The sequence below is a fragment of the Protopterus annectens genome, chromosome 3.part0, assembly GCF_019279795.1.
Source record: "Protopterus annectens isolate FY-2018-M chromosome 3.part0, PAN1.0, whole genome shotgun sequence".
NCBI lineage: Eukaryota > Metazoa > Chordata > Ceratodontiformes > Protopteridae > Protopterus > Protopterus annectens.
The window spans coordinates 1,203,797,307-1,203,823,778 of record NC_056731.1 but is presented as its reverse complement, the minus strand read 5'-3'; positions in this window follow the sequence as shown (position 1 = coordinate 1,203,823,778).

The window sequence follows — 26,472 nt, the reverse complement described above, 5'->3', positions numbered from 1 at the left end:
GTGTGTCCCCCCAAACATCTCCAACGCCCAAGTGAGAACTGCTCTCTCCAAAGCAAAAAACACAGCATCCATGGGACCTGATGGTGTCCCCGGCTGTGTGCTCCACGAACTCAACGAGGAATTAAACCCACAGCTAGGACAGCTGTTTAATCATAGTCTTACCTCTGGATACGTACCCAGGAAGTGGCACACTGCAACTGTGGTCCCACTTCACAAAGGCGGTGCTTCCAATCGACTCCACCGACCTGGACCCTAATTACCGCCCATTAGCTTGACAAGCCTTATCTGCAAAACCATGGAGAGGATCATAATGGACCTCATAAATAAAGACATAGGGAATTTGCAGACTTTGGATCCATCCCAGTTTGGCTTTGTCAAAGGCAGATCATGCCTTCTAAACTTGGTTGACTTTTTGAAACAGTCACCAAAGCCATTGATGAGGAAAGGCAGTCCATACAGCCTACCTCGATCTGGCGAAGGCCTTTGATACAATACCCCACTCGGGTATCATTGAAAAACTCATCAGCTTAAATGTTAACCCATACATCACAAGATGGGTTGCAAACTGGCTGAGTGACAGAACCCACAGGGTCAGAGTTGCTGGTGCCATGTCAGACTCAAAGCCTGTCACAAGTGGTGTACCACAGAGCTCAGTCCTGGGCCCACTCTTGTTTGGCATCTACTTTTCAGTACAAGCAAACACAGGAGGGTTATGGCTGACAAAGTTTGCAGATGACTGCAAACTGGGCGCCATAGTAGAAAAACACATCTGACACAGATATCCTTCAGAAGGGTCTCACAGAAATGGATAACTGGTGCCAGAGCCATGGCCTAAAGTTAAATGCCAAAAATGCATAGTCATACCCTTCGGGAAAACAGGGTTACCCCTAGCTACCAAATAGGTGGCAATCCACTGAGCACAGAAGAAGTTATCAGGGACCTGGGGACCCAGGTTGATAGTAGTCTGTCATTCGACACCCATGTAGCTAAAGTAGTTAGGAAGACCTTCTACATTGCCCACCTTATCATGAAGGGATTCTCATCTAGATCAAGGGAGGTCATAGTCTCCCTATACTCATCACTCATCAGACCAATGATTGAGTACAATGCCCCATTCAGAATGTATCTGACCCGACACTTGCAGCAGCTGGAGGCCACAAAAGTTCCTCACCAAAAGGATAAAGGGTCTCAAACATCTGTCCTATGCTGCCCGACTGAAAGAACTCCAGCTCTATTCAGTCACTTACCGCTTGCTCAGAGGTGACCTTTGCCTAACATACAAGGCCATGTCAAACCCAGATTTGATGAATATGCTTCACCTCAAAAATCTAGATCCGTCAGAGCCACAAGGGGAGGAGACTTAAACCTCGACACGGCTATTAATAGGACGTGCTGGAGGGATAGATTCATCACCCAAAGACTCCCTATGCTGTGGAATAAAATCCCGGTATATGTGAGGCAGAGCACCTCGCTGGCCTTGTTCAAGAGAAACCTTGACCAATGGATGGGAGATCGCAGATATACCCCAGGGATTACCTCAGTGTTACTGCTCAACAGAGGCACAGCAAAATAATGGGTATAGTTCCCCATACTAAAGGGGTGGCGTAAGCCACAAAACTATGGGCTGGGCTTGTAAATGCCCTCGGGCAGATAGCCTAGTATGAACCTATGAACCTATGAACCTATGAATGACCTGAGATGTACCTCCCTGGACTACATGAAAAGAGACATAGTGGAGCTCTCTGATCATGTAGCCCAGGCCGGTATGACCCTGACCTTGAGTAGCATCTTACCCTCACCAAGAATGATGCCACAGTATAAAGACAAAATGATCAATTTTAACAATTGGCTAAAGTATTGGTCTCATTCAAAGGGGATCCAGTGTCTGTCAGCCTAGGATGACATGCTCGACAAGCCACGTTGCTTCACTAGGGATGGCTTGCACCTGTCAACCCTGGTCTTTCTAATACTGGCTAGGGCACTTGCCACCCCCATAGTGCCTTTTTTAGGCAAGGCTCAAAAGACAAACCCACATCCATAGACAACACAAGGAAAAAGAAACCAAGGGTAATGCTGCTCAATGCCAGAAGTCTAAACCTCAAGATGCACGCACTCGAGGCTCTCCTCAATATGGAGAATATCGATATCTGTGCAGTAACAGAAACCTGGTTCAAGGCTCCTGAGAGTACCCCAGCACTACCAGGTTATACCTCATACCATGCTTTTTGCCCCCAAAACTTGGACCGAACCATAAAAGGAGGGGGAGTATCCATATTCATCAAAGATACCCACACCTCCAGGTTAGTGGCACTGCACGAAGCATCGGAGACCATCCATGTGCAACTAACAGTGGGCAAAACTGCTTTTCAGTTTGTAGCCTGCTACAGACCACCCTCCCAAACTCAGGAACCCCACTCGGCTTTCCTGAGAACACTGAAGAATATGAAGGTCTCTCCAAACACCATCATATTGGGTGACTTCAACTACCCAAACATAGACTGGGAGCATTACTCAAGCCCCAACACCCTCGCCCAATGGTTCGTAGAATTTATAAACTCAAATGCTATGGAACAGCTGGTCACCACTCCCACAAGAGGGGAAAACATATTGGACCTGATCATCACCAACATGGAGACTCTATGTTTCATACCAGAGGTATAACCCTCATTGGTAAGATCTGACCATAAATTAATCTCACTGGACATCCACATCCCGTCCCCACACCCATCCATGGAAACCGCGGTGAAGAACTTCTCAAAAGCAAACTTCACACTTCTCAAAACTGAAGTGGAATCCTTCAAAGCCCCATGGGCCAGTGGAAAATACGGCCCAAACCACAGAATCCTTTACAAACGCATTCTATGGACACCTACAGGAATGCATGGATTGTGCTATCCCAAATAAAACCAAGACTCACTCCTCCAAAGGCAGGAGACCTGTCTGGTGGACCCCAGCCATAAAAAAGCTATACAACAGAAGGAGGAAGCTACTACATGATAGAGCAAAATCCCAAAAAAGGAAGGCATCTCTGATCAGTACTAGCAAGAAACTACGATCCCTCATAAAATCATCTAAGGCCAGCTTCAAAAGAAAAATCGCACAAGACGCTAAAGATAATCACAAGGCCTTCCTTAGTTATGTCAGGAACCTGGGTGGCAATGGCCAGATATGCTCTGAGTTAGTGCAAAATGACAAAACATTCACTGACCCCACAGACATTGCCAACATCCTGGCAGACAGGTTCAATGCAAACTTCTCCCCCCTTCCCCCCCAAAAGAGCAAATGTCTATCCCAAAAGAGTGTAGCCTCCCTGACATCACAGATGCACAGGTGAGAGCTGCCCTCTCCAAAGCAAAAAACACAGCATTAACGGGACCGGACGGTGTCCTGGGCTGAGTCTTACATGAGCTCAAAGAAGAACTGAACCTTCACATAAAGTCACTGTTCAATCTCAGCCTTACTACAGGATATGTGCCCAAGGAATGACGTACAGCAACAGTGGTCCCACTCCACAAAGGTGGTGCCACAACAGACCCTGGAAACTATCGCCCTATAAGCCTGACTAGCCTGGTCTGCAAAGCTATGGAGTGTATCATCATGGAGCTCATAAACAAAGACACTGGGAACCTCCAAACACTGGATCCTACCCAATATGGCTTTGTTAAGGGCAGATCTTGCCTCTTGAACCTGGTCAACTTCTTTGAAACAGTCACCAAGGCCATAGATGAAGGGAAGGTAGTCCACACAGCCTACCTGGACCTCGCAAAAGCCTTCAACACAATACCCCACTCGGGCATCATAAATAAGCTCACCAGCTTAAATATCAACCCCTTATGTCACAAGATGGGTAGCAAACTGGCTCAGGGATAGAACCCACATAGTCAGAATTGCAGGTGCCATGTCAGACTCTAAATCAGTTACAAGTGGCATCCCACAAGGCTCAGTCCTGGGACCTCTCTTGTTCGGTATATAATTCTCTGAGGTACAGGCTAACTCGGGAGGACTATGGCTGACCCAGTTCGCAGATGACTGCAAACTGGGTGCCATAATCGACTCGCTGACTGACACAAGCATCCTCCAAAAGGGTCTCACAGAGAAGGATAATTGGTGCCAGAGCCATGGCCTAAAGCTAAATGCCAAAAAGTGCATAGTCATCCCCTTTGGGAAAAGCAAAGTGCCCACAAATTACCACATAGGTAGTAATCCATTAAGTAAGGAAGAAGTAATTAGGGATTTGGGGACCCAAGTAGATAGCAATCTCTCCTTTGACAATCACATTGCCAAAGTGGTTAGAAAGACCTTCTATATAGCCCACCTTATCACAAAAGGGTTCACATCCCAAATCAAAAGAGTTCATTGTGCCCCTCTACTCATCACTCATCAGGCCCATAATTGAATACAATGTCCCATTTGGGATGTACCTTACCCGACACCTGCAGCAACTGGAAATACCCCAAAAGTACCTCACCAAGAGGATCAAGGGACTCAAACAGATGCCCTACACAGTTAGGCTAAAGAAACTTCAGCTCTACTCAGTTTCTTACCGCCTACTCAGAGGCGATCTGTGCCTGACGTATAAAGCCATGTCCAAACCAGAATTAATGGACATGCTCCACATCAGGAAATCCAAATCCCTTAGAGCCACACACTCCAAAGACTTAAACCTCAGCACAGAAATAAATAGGACATGCTGGAGGGACAGATTCATATCCCAGAGGCTCCCCTCACTCTGGAACAAAATCCCAATCCATGTTAGGCAGAGCCCCTCAATGACCCTCTTCAAGAGAAATCTTGACGAGTGGATGGGAGATCGTAGGCTTACCCCTGGGATCTCTTCTGTGTCCCTACTAGACAGAGGCACAGTAAACTAACCTTAAAAGGGCTATCTTCTGTGACCTACTATACAGAGGCACAGTCAACTAATCTAAAAGGGTGGCGAAAGCCAATCACACTCTGGCTAGGTTTATAAATGCCCTAGGGCAGATAGCCTAGTATCAACCTATGAACCTATATATAGATGTTGAATGTTATCACAAACATATAATCCAGCACAGTCATTCAACAGTATAGGAAATGTATTCCATTATGTAGATATATGTGTGTGTGTTTATGTCCAGATATAGATACATACATAGATATAGATTTATATAGATATATCAAGAACATAACATGTGACAACAAAGCATTAAAAAAGAATGAAAAGGGAAACATCAGCAACTCCTGTATTATGTACTGGTGTTGTCCTATGTAATATCAAGACTTCCTGAGACAGACGTGTCATTAATACAAGCAAACATTTGTACATTGCCCAGATACATTACTTTGTGCATTTTATTTACATTAACAAAACAGTTCCTGTCCAATCAGTATGTGAGAACAGTACTCCTGCAAGGTGCTGTGTGCAACGTCATCATCATTAAAAAGTTAAATGGCGTAACCATAGAGGGACCAGTAGTGTTGTGTGTACAATGGGGTCGTCTGCTTCACATTTACATGGAACCTTTAGAAGTCATGTACATACCAGGATCGTGTACCTGAAAGAGGGGTGAGGACAACAGCAGTATGTTGTGATGTAAATGAAAAAGGTTACATGTGTCCAGTGGTCAGCTATGGTCAGCTATGTATGGGGAAAAAGTTGTTCTGGGAACAGATTGGCCTTTTGTTTCTGTTTCCGTAAGGTGAGAGTGGGATGTTGGAGAAGGAGAGTAGGTATGCTTGTGGAGGATAAGTTGGGCAGGATTACAGACAAGACAGCATACGGGGCGGTATATGACACATGTGGTGGGGATACACCTTGGACGGGGAGGGGTGTTTGACAGTCACAAGCTCATGAGCCCCCAAATGGAAACAGTGGGATGGAGGTCCCCACCCATGGGCAGCCACCACTGCACCTTCAAAGCCGCAAAGGTGGCTGTCCTGGGGTCTGTCTAGGAAGGGCAGGCTCACCCTCTAAATGTGACACTCTGCCCTCCAGCTAGCGTAGCTGGCCTCAAAACCCCTTATTGAGCCCCCAATGCACCATGGCCTGGAATGTACGATGGCTGGCAAGTTCCTGTCTGGACTTGCTCCCAGGGGGGGGGGCAAGCCTCATCCTCAGTGGTGGTTCCACCAGAAGGTGGTGCAGAGCCAACAGAGGTGGAGGTCCAAGGCTGGGCCCCAGACGTTCTTGTGCCCGGTGCCATGGCTAGCTGAAGTGGGACAGGTGGGTCCACCGGGACCTCCAATCCCATACAGCCTATGGTGTTGCAGTTTTAACACAGATAAGGCTTAGTAATAGTTAACAGCATTCAGGACTACTTATAACAGCATGCATAGATATTACCATCAACTCAACACAACGGATGTCATACATTTGCAGAGGGAGCACAACAAATGCATATATACTGCGTAGATTACTTGTAACTGTAGCTATGAACAGTGGCCCATTATTGGCAAGTCACTGTGATAACCTCACACAGTAACTGTCATACCACTGTTTCATGTGATGTATGTCCAATCAGAGATGTGATGGCAGTAACTCTCATCACTGTCACCGTGTACTGACTGCAATCCTCCCACTATGTTTCTGCAGTTCACAGATGTGTGTTCTGTGAGTAACACAAGAAACAAATGGTTCCACACACTGACCAGTCCACAGATGACCCTACAGATGGTGGTTTCTTCACAAACAGAGCACTGTTTCATCAGTTGTTAAAACATGCAGACTAGCCATTACCACACGCAACCTGTTAAATTGACAGTAGTCTGAATGAAGCATAGCTACACTTACATGCTGTAGTCATGTCTGGAACATCACCCTCCTGTATTTAGGCTATTTTCCACTGTATATGTTGTTTGAGGAATATCCAGATTTTGTCTATGATGCTGTTTACCAAACACCAGGCCCAGGTTACACTCACAGTGACTGTCACGGGCAAACACAGACATGATGTTTCTAGATATTGTACTGTGTTTCAATGCAATTGGCTATGGGAATGTCACCACAGCTGTTCCACATGTAATCAGCTAGAGGAGGACTGCAATAGGTGCAGAGGCCATCACCTGATCATGACCATCACTTACAAAACACAAGCTGCTGCTGAGCAGGTGTACATCTCCACATCCACCAGAGAGTGTGTGGGAGGGACAGGCAGAGGCAAAGTACATCTGAGAAGGGCTGGGAGACTAAACCTTAAGCATTGTCTGTCACACACCTACAAGTACAGGGGTTCAACCCCCTAACTGACTAGCCATTACTATTACAAGTGCATGCAGTTACTCCATGTGCCACATAGCTGACATGTTGATGTGCTGTAAGAACATATATGTTTGCTGGTGAGCGACATCTGCAACAGAGATATAGTAGACATACATTAGGTGTAGCACACATGCCTGTCCACATGAACAGATGTCATTGTCAACACAACCACACTCTCTAAGGGACTCGGACACATTGGCACACTTTGGCAGGCTCACAAATACACTTCCTAACTACTTAGTTTGCCACACTACAGTAATGCACAGGTATTACATGCACCACAGGGGTTATCCAGAGGTTCTATGGACTAGGGCATGTGAACATGTCTGACATCAGTCAGTATGCCAATGGGAGTTATACTGGGTATGATTGTGGGTGGGAACATCATACCCCACACGCAGACACAAGGTGCCAGTACTGACATGCATGTGTGCATTGCTTCATGGGTGTGTAATGGTTGGCTGTGCAAGATGGCTGTACAAGGCTGGGTGAGGGGTAATCCTTGGCATCAGGCCACCTGACAATGATCTGCAGTGTGGTTCAGGGGTGTAGTGTCTGCAATGTCCCACACAGATGGGTATTGTAATAACTGTCCTGTCATCCTCATTACCATTGTGTGTGGCCATTGCTTTGCAACGCACACCATGTCTGTGTTTGATAGTCCTTGACATGGACATTGCCTGGGATGTGCATGTCCCACAGTATTGTACAGTGACATGTTTAAGTGTACCTAGTTTGCCTTGCATATGTTTTGTACACAGACTGTTATCATCAGATGTGCCAATACTGGCCTGTGCCAATACTTGCCTGGTGTGACAGGACCTGCTAATATACAGCAGGTTGACCCTGCACCTGCATTGATAGCATGATATAGGTATTCATTGGTGTCAGTGGCATCTGTCCATACAGGGCATGTGTGTAAGGCATTGTATGTCCTTTGTGGATCACATTGGATGACACCACATATGTTGCAGGCATCTAGTGGGGAACATAGTGAAGGTGCATTGTCCACATTTATGTGCCTATTGCACTGTTGGACAGGGTGCCATGCCCTCTGCAGCCCACTGCAATCACACCATGCCTACTATCTGTCAACAATGTGCAGGGTACTAGCAACATAGCGGGATATTCTAGGCAAGTGTGTTTGTGTATGACACATGGGTTCAGACCATATTCTGGGTAATAGAAGGGTTGCTTACTTTGTTCACTAGGCCTTTTGCCAGATGTAGGGGTATGGCTTGCCAACCCAGTCTCTTGGCTGATTGAAATCTGTAATCCTCATGAGGTGGACATTGTGACATATAATATCATCATATAGGAAAACTACAACACCCACTCCTCAACATGTCCAGTGGTTAGATACTCACAGCCACTTCCACACAGGCTCAGACTGTTACACACCTGCCTTGTCTTGGAATAGAACTCCTACCCCACTAGTTAATCACACTACAGCATTACACAGTTATAGCACATGCTACAGAGATTACTGGGCTACCCTATTCCCAAAGGTGTATTTCACAAGGAATGACATCAACAGGTTTACCAAAGTAGGACATTTCAAATTTCCTGCAAGTGAGTAGCCCAAAATGCGTTGCTCACAAAACAGACAGTGAGACACACACAACTGACATGTGTGGGTATAGAACCCATGACCAAGATCTATATCATACTATTGTATAGAGATGTTATAGGACACAGCACAAGGATTACTAGGGAACTTGTTCCCCAGAGGTGTATTTCACAAGGAATGACATCAGTAGGATTACCAAATTAGGGGATTGTAAATGTCCTGCAAGTGAATAGGCTGTGATGCATTGCTCCCTACCCAGGCATTGAAACACACAGACAACATACATAATAGTGATGGTTATGGCTGGAACCCTACCACAGTTCTAAATCACACTCCAGCAGTACGCAGTTACCTGACGTGCTACAGAGATTACTAGGTTACAGCAGTCCCAGAGGTGTATTTCTATGTGGATGACATTAGCACCCTTGCCAAAGTAGAGTATGTGAATTTTAAGGAGTGTGCATACTCTAAAAAATATTGTTCACTTCTGAGGCAGACAGACACACATGGCATGTCTGGGATTAAAACACCTACCAAACGAGTTTATCACACTACAGCATTACACAGTTACAGAACACGCTACAGAGATTATTGGGTTACAACAGTCCCAAAGGTGTATTTTTAGGTGGGTGACATCAGCACCCTTGCCAAAGTTGAGTATGTGAATTGTAAGGAGTGTGCGTACTCTAAAAAGCATTGTTCCCTTCTGAGGCAGGCAGAAACACACACACACACACACAACATGTCTGGGAGTAGAACACCTACCAAAGTAGTTTATCACACTACAGCATTACACAGTTACAGGACATGCTACAGAGATTACTGAGTGACAGTTGTCCCAGAGGTGTATTTCTAGGTGTGTGACATCAGCAGGATTGCCAAAGTTGAGTATGTGAATTGTAAGGAATTTGCGTACTCTAAAAATCAGTGTTCCCTTCTCAGGCAGATACACACAGTTGGCATGTCTGGAATTAGAACACATACCAAACTAGTTTATCACACTACAGCATTGCACAGTTACAGGACAAGCTACTGCAGTCCCAGAGGTATATTTCTATGTGGGTGACATCAGCAGGATTGCCAAAGAAGGGCATTTCAAGTGTACTGCAATTTGTACATGTCTTTTACCTGTGTGTACCCACTATTTACTGTTGCAGAAACACATGTACACCCACTTTATTCAGTCCTAAAAGACATTATCAACAATCCTTGCAGGTCATGAACCCTGGACCATGCACACTGAGGTCACTGGACTTACCACAAAGCCATCTGGGTTGTATATATGCTTCCTGGTTTTTATAATAAACATCTTACTACAGGTATTCCACAGTACTGAAAACAAATGGGACAGTCACTTTGTGTACGTATGTACAGTAACCTTGAATGTACTACTGTACTCTGTGAAACAATATAGACAAGTCTACATCTGTACAACTGCCATAACTAAATACATATATGCACATATATATATATATATATATATATATATATATATATATATATATATATATATATATGCAAATACACAGACACAGCTATAGCCATATTTATATATATATATATATATATATATATATATATATATATATATATATATATATATATATATATATATATACACGTCTGAATACCTTTGTGACATTGATGGATTCCAAAGGAATTGACATGTACACAAAACAGAAGCAACTCTTGTTTTATAACATTTAAATCTTAATCAGTTCACCAGAGAAAAGATGGTTATTGTGCATGTGGAGTTTGGGGTGGGGAATGATGGCTAAGGAAATATACCTCGGAGATTGTGGAGTTTAGGTGGGGGAATGATGGGTATGGACATACACCCGGGGACCATTTCTGTGTCACTGCTTGACAGTGGCACAGGAAAATAACATACCCAACTGTAGTCGTTCTTGACTGTCTATTCTTTTCTATACCTACCTATGTAATAATGTGTAGACTCCACTCACCACAGATGACTACCATGGTGTGCAGCATGTTAAAAGACATAACACATGTGTATGCCTGGCTACAGGGTAGTCACACACACACTTGCCAGTATTGTGCATACATGTCTTGCCTATGTAAAGGTAAGTAGTAGAGTGGTATGCAGATGAGGTATTTGCCACAGAACCCATACAATTACACTTACTCTGATTCTGCTTCTGAACTGGGTGACATCACAGAACTGATTACTTGCAGTGGGGAGGGGGGAAAAGGGTGGTTTAGCAGATGACATGGATAAAGGCCAGTGCAAAAGGTGATTTCTCTTTGGAAAGCAGCAAAACCCACTGTCAGGACAGGATGCACACAAATACACGCACACACACACACACACACACACACACACACACACACACACACACACACACACACACAACCACACTCAGCCATTTTCTGACAGACAGAGAGACATACACACACACACACAGTTGCCAGTGGTGGGATCAGAACTTCTACCTCTCTACAGATCACTATTACAGTACTATGCAGTTACGAGACGCGTCACAGACATTACACATTTCAAGGCAGTCAGAATGCCCTTCTAAGATTGAGGACATCAACAGGGATACTGACAGTTAAGATGTACATAGCTGTAAACCTGTGTGTTTAAAGTAAGAGTCCATTACAACCTGTATGCACAAACAAGACACATCATCTGCAGGTAAGACATAGGTAGGCCTGAGAGGTATAGTTGTAGCACAACAAGCCCTGAACTGGAGTATGTCCATCTGTGGAATGGACAACTACTATCACTATACAGGGTTACAGTGGTCATGCTCATACACAGAGAATCACAGGACTTGTTTGGATGCATTGACTCCAAATACACAAGGTGACAGTGGACATGCTCATACACTTAGTAGCACATGGCCGTTTGGGATGCACTAAGATTACAACTAAACAAGGTTATACTGGGCATGCTCATACACTTGAAACAAAGGGCTTGTTTGGATGTACTGACTCAAATTACACAAGGTGGCAGTGGGTACGCTCATACACTTAGCACCACAGGGCTGTTTGGGATGCACTCCATTTCTAACCACAGAAGGCCAGAGTGTGCATGCTCATACACTTACATGTACAGAACATGTTGTAATGGACTCTTATTGTAAACACACAGGTTTACAGCTATGTACATCTTAACTATCAGTATATATGCACATCATACAGGTTTACTACCAGATACCTGTATGTGGCCCGTAAATGATATATCTGTGTCTGTGCTGTGTGTTACACATGCATACATATATATGTGAATTATACACAATCATGCATGTGTGGAAGTGACAGACAATAGGTTAACTGGGACACACAGGTGGATGCTAACTACAGCATGTGTCACACAAATTGCTGCCCTGAAAGGAATTCATTGATATATGGTTGTGAACAGTGGCATTATACTTGGAACAGTGGCATGTGCAAGCATAATATGTGAGCCCCATTGTCTAATGGTACTGAGGTGCAGGTGTCAAGATGACCTCTCCCGACTGTGTTAGTTTGTTTGTGTCTTTTGGCTTTTCCCAGTTAGGGGTCAACACAGTGGAACTCCGTTCCGCTAATGATTGGCAGTAGATTTTTACGTACTGGCTTGCCGGGCCTAATGCACAACCTTCAACGAAGGAACGCCCATTCACGCATCCCCGACTGTGTTAGTAGTTGTCATTATTAGCAGGACCCCTCCACTAAGTATATCTGACATTGGTGATATACACAATGTCTGCTGCTGTTCGTCACCTTAGCTGTAGCATTTGATACCAAGCACAATACTGCCATTTGCAGTGATTTCATGGTATGAGTGGCAACTACTTGACCAAAAAAATGAGCCAATGTCCTGCTGTAATTGTGACGTTGTCCAGTGTCTGTCATTCCAGGATGTCATGACTGAAAGACAAGCCTTTGTCACAGAGCACATGCATCCATGATTCAAGGGAGTGTGGATAATACCTAGGTCTCATTTACCCATATAGTGGCATTCCAAGGCAAAAGTACTAAACACAGAAGTAACACCCTGACACCTACAAGACAATTGTATTGGATGCTTATGCTAACCAGTGCTAGATGTGTTGGTTTTGTGATCCATTTGCTCAATGTAGAACCTACAATGGGGAATACTGACATATGTGCAGTGAGGAACACCTGGCTGAAGGCTCTGTAGTGCCAGATCCAGACATGTGGGCCATAACACTGGTATGGACCATTCCAGGTGGTGGTGTCCACATATTTATAAAGGCTACTCACAAGTAAAGACCACTACTCTGACATAGATCATCACAGATGAGTCAGGTACAGGTGACAGTGGCAAAAGCTGCATTCTGGGTTGTATCCTCATATACATCCACCACCATGTCCTCAGACTACCAGCACACATCCATAAATGTGATATGACATAGTATGGTAGAACACCAAATAACCTTCAGTTGGTGGACTGTACCTAACCCTACATCAACTGTGCAACCCATGTACTGACACAGTTGCATAATGTGTTAAGCAATGCAATAATACCACTGTTTGTAACCAGGTCAATTGAACACATACCAGGGTCCCTCAGATGTTGTCAGCATTAACACAGTTGACTGTTGCTGTATACCAGTAAACAACACCCTCATGGTTGGATATGACCTAAATGTACCTGCCCTGGATATGTACGTTCCACACTCATACAACATAAATGAAAATACCATAGCTGTTGTTGTCCTGTCTACATACAGGTGGCTACATTCATTACACACATGCACATGGAAGATAGGTTCATGGCTGCTGAATGCTAACAGTACACAAGGTTTGATATCTGTGTTGACAGAGGTAATATGCCCTCTCTACTGGTCACCCATGACACCTATTATATCATACAGCAACCCATGTGGCATGTATGTCATTCGACATGCCCACCAAATGCAATGCCTACAAACATACCCAAATAACAGGATCATAGGACCTACACACATGGCCTTTATTGACAGACTCAGGGAAATACAGCTATGCTCTGTATGTTCCTGAGTAGTTATAGGTGATATGTCCATGACACGTACAACCATGTGTGCCCACAGCTCCTTATATACCCCATGTCAACAATTGCAAGCCATGCATGCTGTGTGCTGTCTGGACATTAACCATATTAATGGTTAAAGTGTTTGTCTTACAAACACAAGATGCAGGGTTTGAGTCTCACAAGGGATAATTAGCTAGGCTTAAAATGACTTGCAAAGGCAGTTAGCTTAGTACTAATCTATGAACCTATGAACCTATAAATCAATTTGCTCTTCCTGTCCTCTAACTGGGGGGGGGGGGAGGTGGCCTAATGGTTAAGGTGTTTGCCAAACACAACACAAGGTTTCTTTAGGGTCTCCTGAGGATAGGGCTAAATGCTGGATGGCTTGCACAAGGCAGCAGTAGGCTTAGTGAACCTATATGAACCTATGAACCTATTACCACAATAGCCAGAACGTGTTGGGGTGAGATATATACAAGCCACAGACCTCACACATGCTTGAATGAGTGTAATGCTTAGGTCAAACAGAGCACATTGCTGGCACTCTTCCAGTAATCATGAGGTGTGTGTGGCAAATATGATCTGTGTGTGGCAAATATGATGTGCTCACTGTTGACCATTACAGTGGCCTGGCCTCACTGTGGAACTGTCAACTAACAGTTTGTGGGATCATGACATGGAATATTGCTGTGTGTGTGTCTTGCTGATATGTGCTGTTGGCATAAATGTACACTTGGCTACTCAGTGAAGGTGGTTGTGTGTCCTACCAGTACATGAATACAACATACATTATGATATAATGCTCGGCTAGGTTTCACACACGGTGTGGGAAGGTGTGGAATGTATCCTCTTGACCTGCTAGTCCACTTACTGATGGAGACTGCATATGTGTACATGTATTGATGTGTGTTTAGATTCCATGCATGTGCAGTGTCTGATGTTTGAAGGTGACTGTTGTCTTAGTACATCATGCTGTTGCAATGCAGCCTCAACATTACCAACTGTATATGGTGATATGCTCAAAGTACAGTAAGCTGTACTTTAGGTATAGACAGATGTTTGGACATAACTACTAAGTGGTGGGGCTACTTTGCAGATGAATGATTACTGAGGACAGCCCACAGGTGTGTTACAACCATTTCTACTATAACCTGTGTAACTGCTAAGCTATGATTTTGTTAATTGAAGGGGAAGGCACACAACGTAGAATGCAGTAAGGGTAACACTGAAGGCAAACCTCTTGACACCTGGAACAGTAACACCTCCCCTGTGCATATATTGTGCATATATCAGCACAGTTGGCAAAGGATAGAGTCAGTACACTTTGTAGTGCGTGTGATAATGCTGTAACTCTGTAATACATATCATGATATAGGCAGGTGTTTGATTCACAGTACTGGCACATGTGGGTGTGTATGTGTCCATATATGTCACGTATGGTGGGGAATACATCCCAAATGTTTTTTACTCTCCTGAACACTGTTGTAGACATCAGTACAGAGTGAAGTGTAGAAAGCAAGACATAGGCAGGTGGTTGAATCTCACACATGTCAAGTGTCTGTATATGTGTGACATAGGTGTATATCTTTGTGAATGCCACAGTGTGTGTGTGTGTGTGTGTGTGTGTGTGTGTGTGTGTGTGTGTGTGTGTGTGTGTGTGTGTGTGTATGTGTATGTATGGCTGTCCGGTCCCTGGAGTGAGGCTGTATTTTACCATAGTGAAATGATAAGGCCCCCTCCCCCCATCCAGTCAATGCAATCTAGTATCCCTGTTGATGTCATCAATCTTAGAAGGGCATTCTAACAGCCTGTAAACATGTACACCCTGGGGTGAGGCTTGTTGTTACATAGCCTAGTGATGAACCTCCTTCCCCGCATACACTCACCAAAATTTAGTACCCCTGCTGATGTCCTTGATCGTAGGCCATTCTGACTACCTGTACATGTGTAACCTCTGTGGTGCATCTTGTGATTGCGTAGTACTATAATGATGATGTGCACATATGCAGGGGTTTTCATCCCAACACTGGCAAGTGTGTGTGTGTCAGAGTGTGTGTTACTGTGTCTGTGAATCCCTGAGTGTGTGGGCGTGTTACTGTGTCTGTGAATCCCTGAATGTGTGGTTGTCTATGTGTTTGCATCCTGTCATGAGAGCGTGTATTACTGCTTCCCAATGAGAAGCCACTTTTTCCACTGACCTTTACCCTTGTCATCTGCTAAACCACTCTTTTACCTCCTACCCGCTCCAGGTGACTATACCTGTGATGTCACCCACTATGGATGTGATGGCTCTGAACACAGTAGCTTACTACACAGCTATCATGCTCTTGGATCATTAGATCAGTAAACATAATTGCAACTTAGGAGATTATAACTGTGATGTGGAAGCTACAAAGTGCATGCAAGTATTGTCACAGAGACCTGTGAGTAGTCTGCATTTACATATGGGACACTAACCGCAAACACTGACATCCACCGGCACATGCAATTACACCTGAAAGAGGAAGGCAGAACATCAAGATCAACATGCAGTTACTGTTGTTACACATGATACATACTGTCAAACATATAAATGCATTCTAAAACTACTCAACAATTGTCATCTACAATTGTCTTCCTAGTATGCTCACCCTGTGCTTCAGACCAAATGAGCATGTCCCTGCACCGATGGTGTGGATGACAGGGATGCGGCACAGGCATCATCATATGCAAAGGGTGATAATGTCTGCCAGAGGCCTAGACTGCACCATTGGATGACATCATGTGTGTGGGTTAGGGCCTTTGATCTTATTGGGCGTGTGTGGATGTTATGTGTGTGTGTGTTGAGGTGCCCTACATTTGTTTCTGGTGTGTGCGTGTATATATGCACACAGGTCTGCATGTGGCTGGCCAACACAGGGGTATTATTGACAGCTGCAGACTGCACAGGGCAGGTTTCACAGTTCACGTGTTCCCACCATGGCCATGTGACATGCGCCTGCTAGGGGTTGCATGGGCACTACCAGGCAGAGGTCCAGATTGGGTACTGTCTGATGACACATGTCCACTGGAATCGTGTCCCTGCTGGGACCATCCAGGACCATATGCATGTGGCCTGCTGTGTCCTGGAGTGGACAGCACAGCACCAGCTGCACTGCTGCTGCTGCTACCGCCACTATGGGAGCGGACATGTGAAGTAGCATGTTCACATAGACCTTCAACAGGTGATGTAGCTGGCCTACGTCCATGTACCAGATGCCTCGTTCCCACCAGATGTTCCAGCACAGACATTCCACGCTCGAGGATTGAAATGCAAAGGTTAAGGACTCCCTCTATGTCACCCAATCGTCTATCCAAAACATCTGCAAGATGATGGTGAGCATTTGCAATTGTCTGGATGTTGTCAGTTAAAGAACTGACAGCAGCCCTCTGAAGCCTCAGGCCTTCTCTGTTGTGCCATTCAGCACATGCCTGTGCCTCCATTACAGCCTGAAACATGTGTCTGGTGACACCAGCTGATGTACTTTGTCTTGCAGGGGCATGTTGGCCAGAGGCCCTCCTACAAGCAGCACTGGGCACATGCCTGTGTGGGACATCACCAGTCAGTTGGCTGGGATCATGGTGTGCAGGCACACCTTCCATAGTCTCCACACTTCCCTGTTCCATGCTACCACCCGCCAACTGTTCTTCTTCTATGGCCATTGGTGATGGGGTATGTGTATGCAGGAGAACTGTCTGCGGGGATGTAGGGGATACAGATGGAATGGCAACCAATGGCACAGATTCAGCTCCTGATAACCCTGACTGTGCCTCAATCATACTTTCATCATCATTGCTAGAGTCTGTGGGGACACTAACATCAGGTGGACCGCAGGAGGGCAATTCAACAACTGTGAGGGGCAGACAAGAACTGAACATTACAAGTTATACAGCATTGCACATACACACCCACCCACACACACACACACACACACACACACACACACACACACACACACACACACACACACACACGACTCACACGGCATGCAACATGCATGTGATATGGCAGATGGCATTCAGCTTAGACAATTATAGTGGTAGTTATCATACACCCCTGAGTTGCACACAACAGCATGCATGTGTTATAGCAGAAGGCATGCACCTTACACAATTATAGTAGTAGTTAGCATGCATCCCTGTGTTGCACCATATGTGTTAGTAGGTTATGCCCCAAACCTGCAACACAATGCATGCACTATGCACCGTTGCACTGCACTGTCATGTTTTGTGCAACATACCCCACATGTTAACAGACCATCGCTGACCTTTGTACATCTGCCACTGATGCTTTATGTTGGCCACTGCCCCTATGTGTGAGGAGGACATGAGCAGAAGGCTATGTTGAGTGAATACTTTGTTTGCCTGATCCCTAGCTTGCATATCTCCCCAAAGCAGTGCATGTCTGTTCAACATTATTCTGCCTACCCCTGAGCTGTGTCTACAGATAGTGTGCATGTGGCTGTACACACATGTTTGACATGGCTGTCCCTACTTTGCAATTGTGCCACAGACCTGCAGAGGGTAACAGTACAGTAATTCTCCTGCATACACATACCCCATCACCAGTGGCCATAGAAGAAGAACAGTTGGCGGGTGGTAGTTTACCCAACATTGCGTCAGCTGAAGGTCCATGTTAGTATAACATGTTATACTGAACTGGGTTACAGTTCAGATGGTGCAGTAGTATGTTGCTGTGATTGTAGAGTATAGCATCCTGGGTTTGAGACTTGGCAGGGCTGACTATTTGGGTGGGAGGGTGGCCTAATGGTTAAGGTGTTTGCCTTACAAACACAAGGTACAGGGTTTGAATTTCAGAGGGGATAATTGGCTAGGCTTAAAATGGCTCGCAAGGGCGGTTAGCCTAGTACTAACCTATGAAACTATGAAACATCAGCCTGATGTATGGCATATGACCTTGCCAATAACATGTAGTATGACATACCTTCTGCTGACGTGTTGAATGACATGCATACATGTTTAACACAATGGTGTCCTTTCAAATATACAGTGTAGTAATGGTGTCCCAATGCAGGGACATGTTATACTAACATGGACCTTTAGCTGACGCAATGTTGTCAGTCTGCCCTACAAATATACAGTGACATACTGCACATTGAGCTGATGTGCATAGCCATTGCAGGGCATCGTGTGGCTTCACTATTTCTATATGGTGTGAGTTACAGACACAGTTCATAGCCATGACTGTGTTTAGATACAATACATGTCTAATGTGGAATGTGACCCACATCACTGAGGTGTATACACACTAAACCCTAATGTGGAATGTGTGACACAGGTCACTGAAGGGTATACAGATAACACCTCTGCACATCTGCAACCATATTGCTGATGCCTGGCAACTATGCCCAGACATGGCTAACTTAACAGTACTCCATGTTCCACATGCCATATGTGTACCTCACACACATGACAAGCAAGCATGACAGTGATGTCTGACACCAGCAAGATGATTGTACTGTATCTTTGGACTGATCTGGTTGTATTTGTACGTTGTGCAACAAATGTATGTATTTGGATACTGTATAGGTGAATGCTTTCATGTCATGACACATTCAAGATGTTCAAGACATGTTATGTGGTGGTTTGATGTCATGTCTACACAAGCTGTGCACAGGCCTGTATGATGTTTAGTGTTTCACATCGGCAACATCACCATTACACAAAGGCCATAGCTGTATTGTGTTGAGCCAATTTACAATAGGGTGTGCACACCATGTACATCACTTCTACTGTGTGTGTTGCTTCATGTCTCTGGCCATCCTCCATGGCCATGTGTAAACATGTTTTGTCCAATGGTTGTGACGGGCATCTATTTCACATGTCAGTGTTGTCCCATATGACATACACCCATAGATGTCATATACTCCACTGAGGACAGGGTTATGCAGACAAAGGGTGGTATGTTTGGGATGTGAGATATCATGTTTTGTAGGATAGTTAAGCAGTGCTGCAGTCAGCCAAGTAAATGTCATGGGCATGTCAGATAGCACATGATATCGTGTGACACTTATAGCAAGGGTATAATCCACAATGAATCCTGTGGGCTGGTCATACTCCAGCTCCAAAACATTTAGAGTGTGTGCACACATATGCTCTCTGTATAGTACTGTTTATATTCCCCACAGTGTAATGCTGATCTGTAGTACATGTCCCTACATTGAACCACACCTCCATCATTGTATTCACAGCTGTCCACACATCTGGCAATGACAATTTGTAAAGTTTAGTGTAAGTGTTTCATATAGTCTTCAATTATTCCACATGGGTAATCACTGTGATGCATTGCAGGTCTGACCTGTATATATTAACAGGATCTCCATACATTATGTGTATGTGTGTGAAATGGCCAATGGCAGATAACATGCAATTAATATGATCTGTGCATTATCAAGCCTGGTAAGTAATAACAATCTCACCTGCAACAGGCTGCTGTCACTGTGAAATGCCAGTGGTACCTAAATAGGAGTGACAGCAGTAAGATCATTATCCACACCTGTGTGATAGCTACAGGGTGCAATGTGCATGTTAGCACATAAGCCAGTACAATAGACTATACTATGGAGTATGCACATCTGTGCATACATAGAGTAGCAAACTATAATATGTGGCATTTGTACATACATGCCTTGCATATGATGTTACATTACACATTGTACAGTAACACATGCAACTATATGAAATATAGTTGTGTTACATGTGAAGTAGTGACTTACCAGGTGACTCCAGGCTCAGTAGTTGTGAGACACCCACCTCCACAATACCAACTAAAGCTTGTGGATGGAAGTCTGCAGATGTCCCCAGGTTGGCCAGTTTCTCCTCGGTACGTGTGAGTGGGGGCTGGGTTAGTGGCCCCCCACCTGTTGCACTTTGTTCCCTGGCAATTGCATTTGCACTCTGTTTCACCCATCTTATGAGGTCAGTGCAGTGTCAGCGCACCTGCTGTTCAGTGCGATTGTGGCCGCCAACATCATTTACCCTCCTGCAGAGTTCCTCCCACTGGGCATCCTGCTGCTGTTCATCCTGTGGCACATGGTTGAAGAGTGTTTCAAGGTTGTCGAGGAGGTATGGAATGAGGACCTCATCTTCCAAGCGGGTGTATGGTGGCAGCCTGGCACACGGCATACCTGGAAGACATAATGATGGACAAAGGTCACAGTAATTCACAGAGAAGTACAGAAGTACAGCTGAACACACAAGTGTATCACATTTATTGCTATTACAAATATGTCTTTGCAAATTTACATGACACTAACACCACTGACATGTTTAACTCACGCACATTTTACACTTACTGGTGATTTGATGTTATCACCATATATGTGTGTGTGTCAAGTGATGACATTGCTCATACTCCATGTGGATGTTGTCTTGATGTGGTCATGTCTGTTTGCCTGTACTGGTGTCTTTACCTGTCAGCACATGCCTGGATGTGTTCACATTAATGCAATAGACCTTAATGCTGTGAATATGTCACATATATAGTCATACACAGCCTTAAGGGGCATGACCTGTGAGCCTGCAGACTTGCTAATGGAAAGTTTTACATGTATGTGTTTTGCCATATGCATCTACATGGCACTGTACAACTGTTTAGCACCCTGCCATGTATTACCCGTGTTACACATGTGAAACACATGGGACAATGGCTAGCTTGATGGTATTTGCAGGGTTGGATATCAACTATAGTATGTATCGTCATAGTGAACTAGTAGGGTATATGCCCTGGGCCATTTATGAGCCTAGGCTGAAAGGTTACCTAGCTATAGCCAACAGACAGGTAAGTTTCAGTGGCCAGTTCAAGCAGTCCCACAGAACTGATCCACATGGTTACTGATATATTTGCCATGCTGTCATCACACCATGTATCAAAGAGGGGCAATGTGCAGCTTTGCTGGACAGGGATGCATAGTATGGCAATAGTATGCAAAGTGTATGGGACAGGGATCTGTCAGGCATGTTGTGATCCTTGTACTAAAAAGGTGGATGTCCATGAAGTATGTATTTAATTGAAATCAGGATGTATACGTGTAGCATGTCTAACATCTCTGGGTTGGAAATGGCTTTATTCAGGGTAGGCATCATGCTACATAGTGGAGCTAGGGATTGGGAAGGCCAGTGTAGGCCAACTGAACATGGCCAACAACCCTTAAAGAAATATGTGATCTATTATGGGTCAATTGAGTGTTGAGTATGGCTTAACAATGATCTCTATATTCATGGATGGCACCAAGTCATGATTAAGGGGTGCCATTTACGACTACCTGACTGGTATGATGAAGTAACTATTAAAGGAAAGACTACTGTCCAGCTGCATCCCATACATACACAGTCTCCATTATGTTCACCCCTGCCTAGGTGGTAGTTCATGGGTACAGGGTTTTTAACATAGGGGATGACAATGCAATACTTAGCTGTCCGATTGTAGCCATATGTCACACACCACACATCTGACCCACAAAGGCCCTTCTGTATGTTGACTGCAGCAATCATTGAGTCAACTATTGCTCCTAGTTCATAGTCATTAGCAAATTTCAATAGGCAGATTCCTTCTGTGTTAGTCTGTGTGGTATAGATAACTAAGAGGGGGAGTACCAGGAATTAACCCTGTATTACTGTAGCTGGCACTGGTTTGATGTGCGTTTATTAGTCAGACACCTTCTGTAGTGTTGGTTCTGCCAGCAATCGAGTTGTCAACCACTCCTGTGACATAGGAATATACACCTAGTTTACTAAGTGTAGCTGGAACACAGTATGGGTGATGGTGTCCTATGATCTGGCAAGGTCATGATATGATGTGTGAATCAGCCTTACTGTCATCTACATCTGTACTGACTACATCAAATAAGTTGATCAAGGTTCATGGCCTTACAGACCAGACACAGTAGGGTAGTAGTGTACTATTTCCCATTATCAGTGGTGTCTCCCCCTTTGTGGACTGTGATAACTGTTGTTTTGCACCATTCAGTGTGTACACAGCCTGACATGAAGCTATGATTGAACATGATGTGTATGTGGAGAGCAAATTGCTCTGACATTTGTCTAGGATACACCCTGGGATGTTGATAGGTCCCATGAAAGCTGTATGTATGGCTTTAGAGAGTGCAGCTTGTACCTGCATAGTTGTTATTACAGGGGCTCTGTAGTGTACATGGATATATAAATATGTGTACCTGTTGGGGGGGGGGGGTGAGAATGGGGTTAAGTTCTCCAAAACCCTTTCTGGATGAACAGGTGTTATTTTGTAGGTGCAGTAGTTCTCATGCCATAGTGCTGAGAAGCACGGCAGTTCTTGCTGTTGCCATTACGATTCATGACACAGCTAAAGAATGCTCTGTACTTGGCCTCATAATATGTGGCTGATTAGTTTCACAGTAGCTTTGTGTGGTTTTATATGGTGTAACGGCATCTTACTGAGGTTGATCAGGGATCACCTCCACTCGTGTTTTCACTCTTGCAACAGTTACTACCTTTTGTGGTACAGTTTAAGGCAGGGTACCACCAGTTTGCCTTTTTGTTTGTGTTCGGTTGAATCTTGGTTCTGTTTCAATGGTACAATCACTGCACTTATGTGAGTGCTTAAAGTGCATTTGTATAGGATTTAGTATCTGCGCATGCATTGTCCATCTGCATGGGTGCCAAGACAGTCAACACTTTGCTCTTAAGAAGCATAACATTGGTTTGGAGACTAACTATGTGTAGCATGCAGTTAGCTCTGTTTGTGTGACTGTGGTGATCCAGGTCATTGGGGTTGAGGAAATCCAACATGCATTGAGCACAGGTGTTGGTACATGAGTAGTCTTCCCAGTTCATAATGGGATAGTTGAGAGTAGTCATTATTATGGTTTTCTGTCTCAAACCTAATATTCCCCATTACAGCACAATATGACAGTTGGGAATTCTGAGGCATGGTGTTTGATCTGTCGGAAGGTGCAATTTGGATTTCACTTTGGCACAAAGGAAGTTGCTCAGCATAATGCATCTCAAGTTATGCATGTGCAACTAGCGTGGGGGTGTATATATCCTTCAGGAATATGGACACACCTGTGGCCCGTGTATTCCAATAAAGGATAATGGGCAAGAGGTAAGGTATGTGTTATAACATGGTCATGCAGGGGTGCTCTCCGAAGCATTGAACCACCCCCTGGATTCATGAAGCTTGAGCCAGGTACAGGCGTAGCATCAGCGTTCTAACACCAAAGATGGCCACCAAGAGATTTAGGTATGAGCTGTTCCCACATGCACTACCTGCATACGCTACGCCCACACAACTCCTGAGCCTTGTATGCTAATTACCTCATGTGCAGTAGTGTAGCGTGCAAATGAAGGTATGTAGTGATTCAGGAAGTGGTGCAGGCATAGTGTAAGCATGCAGAAATGTAAACCTTAGAAAACGGTTTACATTTTTGCAAACATAAAATCGGAGCCATGACAGATGACCAAAAACATGTATTATATTGTTAATTTATGCCAATGGCTAAATATATAGCCATTGGCATAAAAAATGTACAAAATATAAAATTAACATTTAATATATATAGTCACACTATCTTGACGTGGAAGCGCAGGACAGCGGTGCGCAAAGGGGATCACAAGGAATATATAAAAATATAGAATAAAACTGCAATCAAACACATATCATGATTTCCCCATAATAGTCAATGGCAGGCATGCTACACCATACTCATGGTGCAAGGGCTGCTAAGGGGCAGTGACAGTGTTATGTGCAGTAGCTAGGAATTAGTAGGCAATGCCATGCAAATGAGAGGAGTAATAGTGAATCGCAGATTCCCCATTGGTGTAAGGATGCAACTCACAGCGTAGCATTATAACACCGAGGTGAGCCCTTGAGATAAAGATGACATCAAGAGGGGTGTTTTGACATTGCTGTAAGCACATTGGAGCATTGCTAAACCGGTCTGCCCCTAGCTAGGGAAAGCTGCAGGATAGGGGTGTGTTGAACTGCCCATAGCTATGCTTAGCTGAGAGTACACAAGGTAACCGAGTATGCATGTGAATGGAGATGAAAACGCTTGCAAACCTGGTAAATGGATATGCGCAGCGAGCACTGCAGCTGAAACAGGAAGGATATAGGAAAGAAATAAGGAAATGTTGCAGCAGTGAAATTGGAGTACAAATGACTAATTAATACATAGGAGCCTACAATGGGCCATTGACCACAGCTAACAAGGCTGCAAGCAGCTACCTGTAGAACAGGGAAGGGGAAGTGCTGTACTGCAAAGAAAACAGCAAAGTGTCAAACCAGAACAAAGCTGATATGCAGTATATCAGCTACAAGGCATATTTCGCCATGACTGGGTAGGGAAAGTACAAAACAAGAAAGATGGCAGGTGGATGCATGCCTGATAATGGGAGGGGGAACCAGGTCTAAAAGTGAATTAAAGACAACAGATTAATCAAGGCAGGCAATTAGATCTCCACCATAAATGCCCCACACTTGCAGTACTCATTGCAAAACCCATAATTAAGACATGCAGCAATCTGAATAGCTCATACACACCCACTTACATCAGCAGCATCCATAGCACAGTACTATAAAGGACCTCACACATATTTGTGTATTCCCATACACTCTGCACCAGTGGTGTATACAGATGGGGAACTTTTATTATGTACATGTTAGGGGCTACCATAGCTTTGATCCACCAGCATGTGTTGGAGATTGAAGGTGGTATGGAGGATGATGCACACGACCACCACAGGTACCAGAGGAGGAGGAGAGTGTTCAAATACAGTGTAAACTACCAGGGACTACATGATCTGGAGATAGTAGAGTGTTACAGGGTGGACAGGGACACCCTACAGCAACTTGTGGACCTGTGCCGGCCACGCCTCAGAACCAGAACACACAGAAGGGAACTCATACCAGTGGATACGAAGGTATGTGTAAGCCTGAGAATACTAGCTATAGGTACCCTTCAAAGACCAACTGGGGATATCATGGGGATCTCACAGGCATCAGCATCTAGGGTACTACACCAGTTCGTAGATGCCATGTTACCACATGCCAATGAGCACATATACTTCCCCCGAATGCAGGAGGAGTTGGACAGCAATATGCGTCTCTTCCACCATGTGGCAGAATACCCAGAGGTACTGGGTGCAATAGACTGCTCACAAATACACATCAAGTCACCACACGGTGAGCAGGGTAGGCGCTACATAAACCGCAAGGGGTACCCCTCCATCAACTGCCAGGTCTTGTGCAATGCCCAGGGCATTATTATGGATGTGTGTGCTGGCAGCCCTGGAAGCTATCATGACTCCCACATCTGGCATACCTCACAGATGTATTGGTTATTTGCCAGAGGGGCATCCCAAATGGCCACCTGGTGGGGGATGCTGCTATGCACTGGAACCATGGATAATGACTCCCATCAGTAATGCACACACACCAATGCAGGAACGCCATAATGAGGCACAAGCACAAACCAAAATCATCATAGAGCATGTGTTTGGGATGCTGAAATCACGGTTCCGTTGCTTGGACATATCTGGTGGACCCTTGCGGTACTCTCTAGGCACATGTGCCCACATCTTCATAGTGTGTGCCATGCTACATAATATGGTCCTGCAGAAAGAGCTGCAGCTGGGACAGAATCTGCATGTATAGCAGTC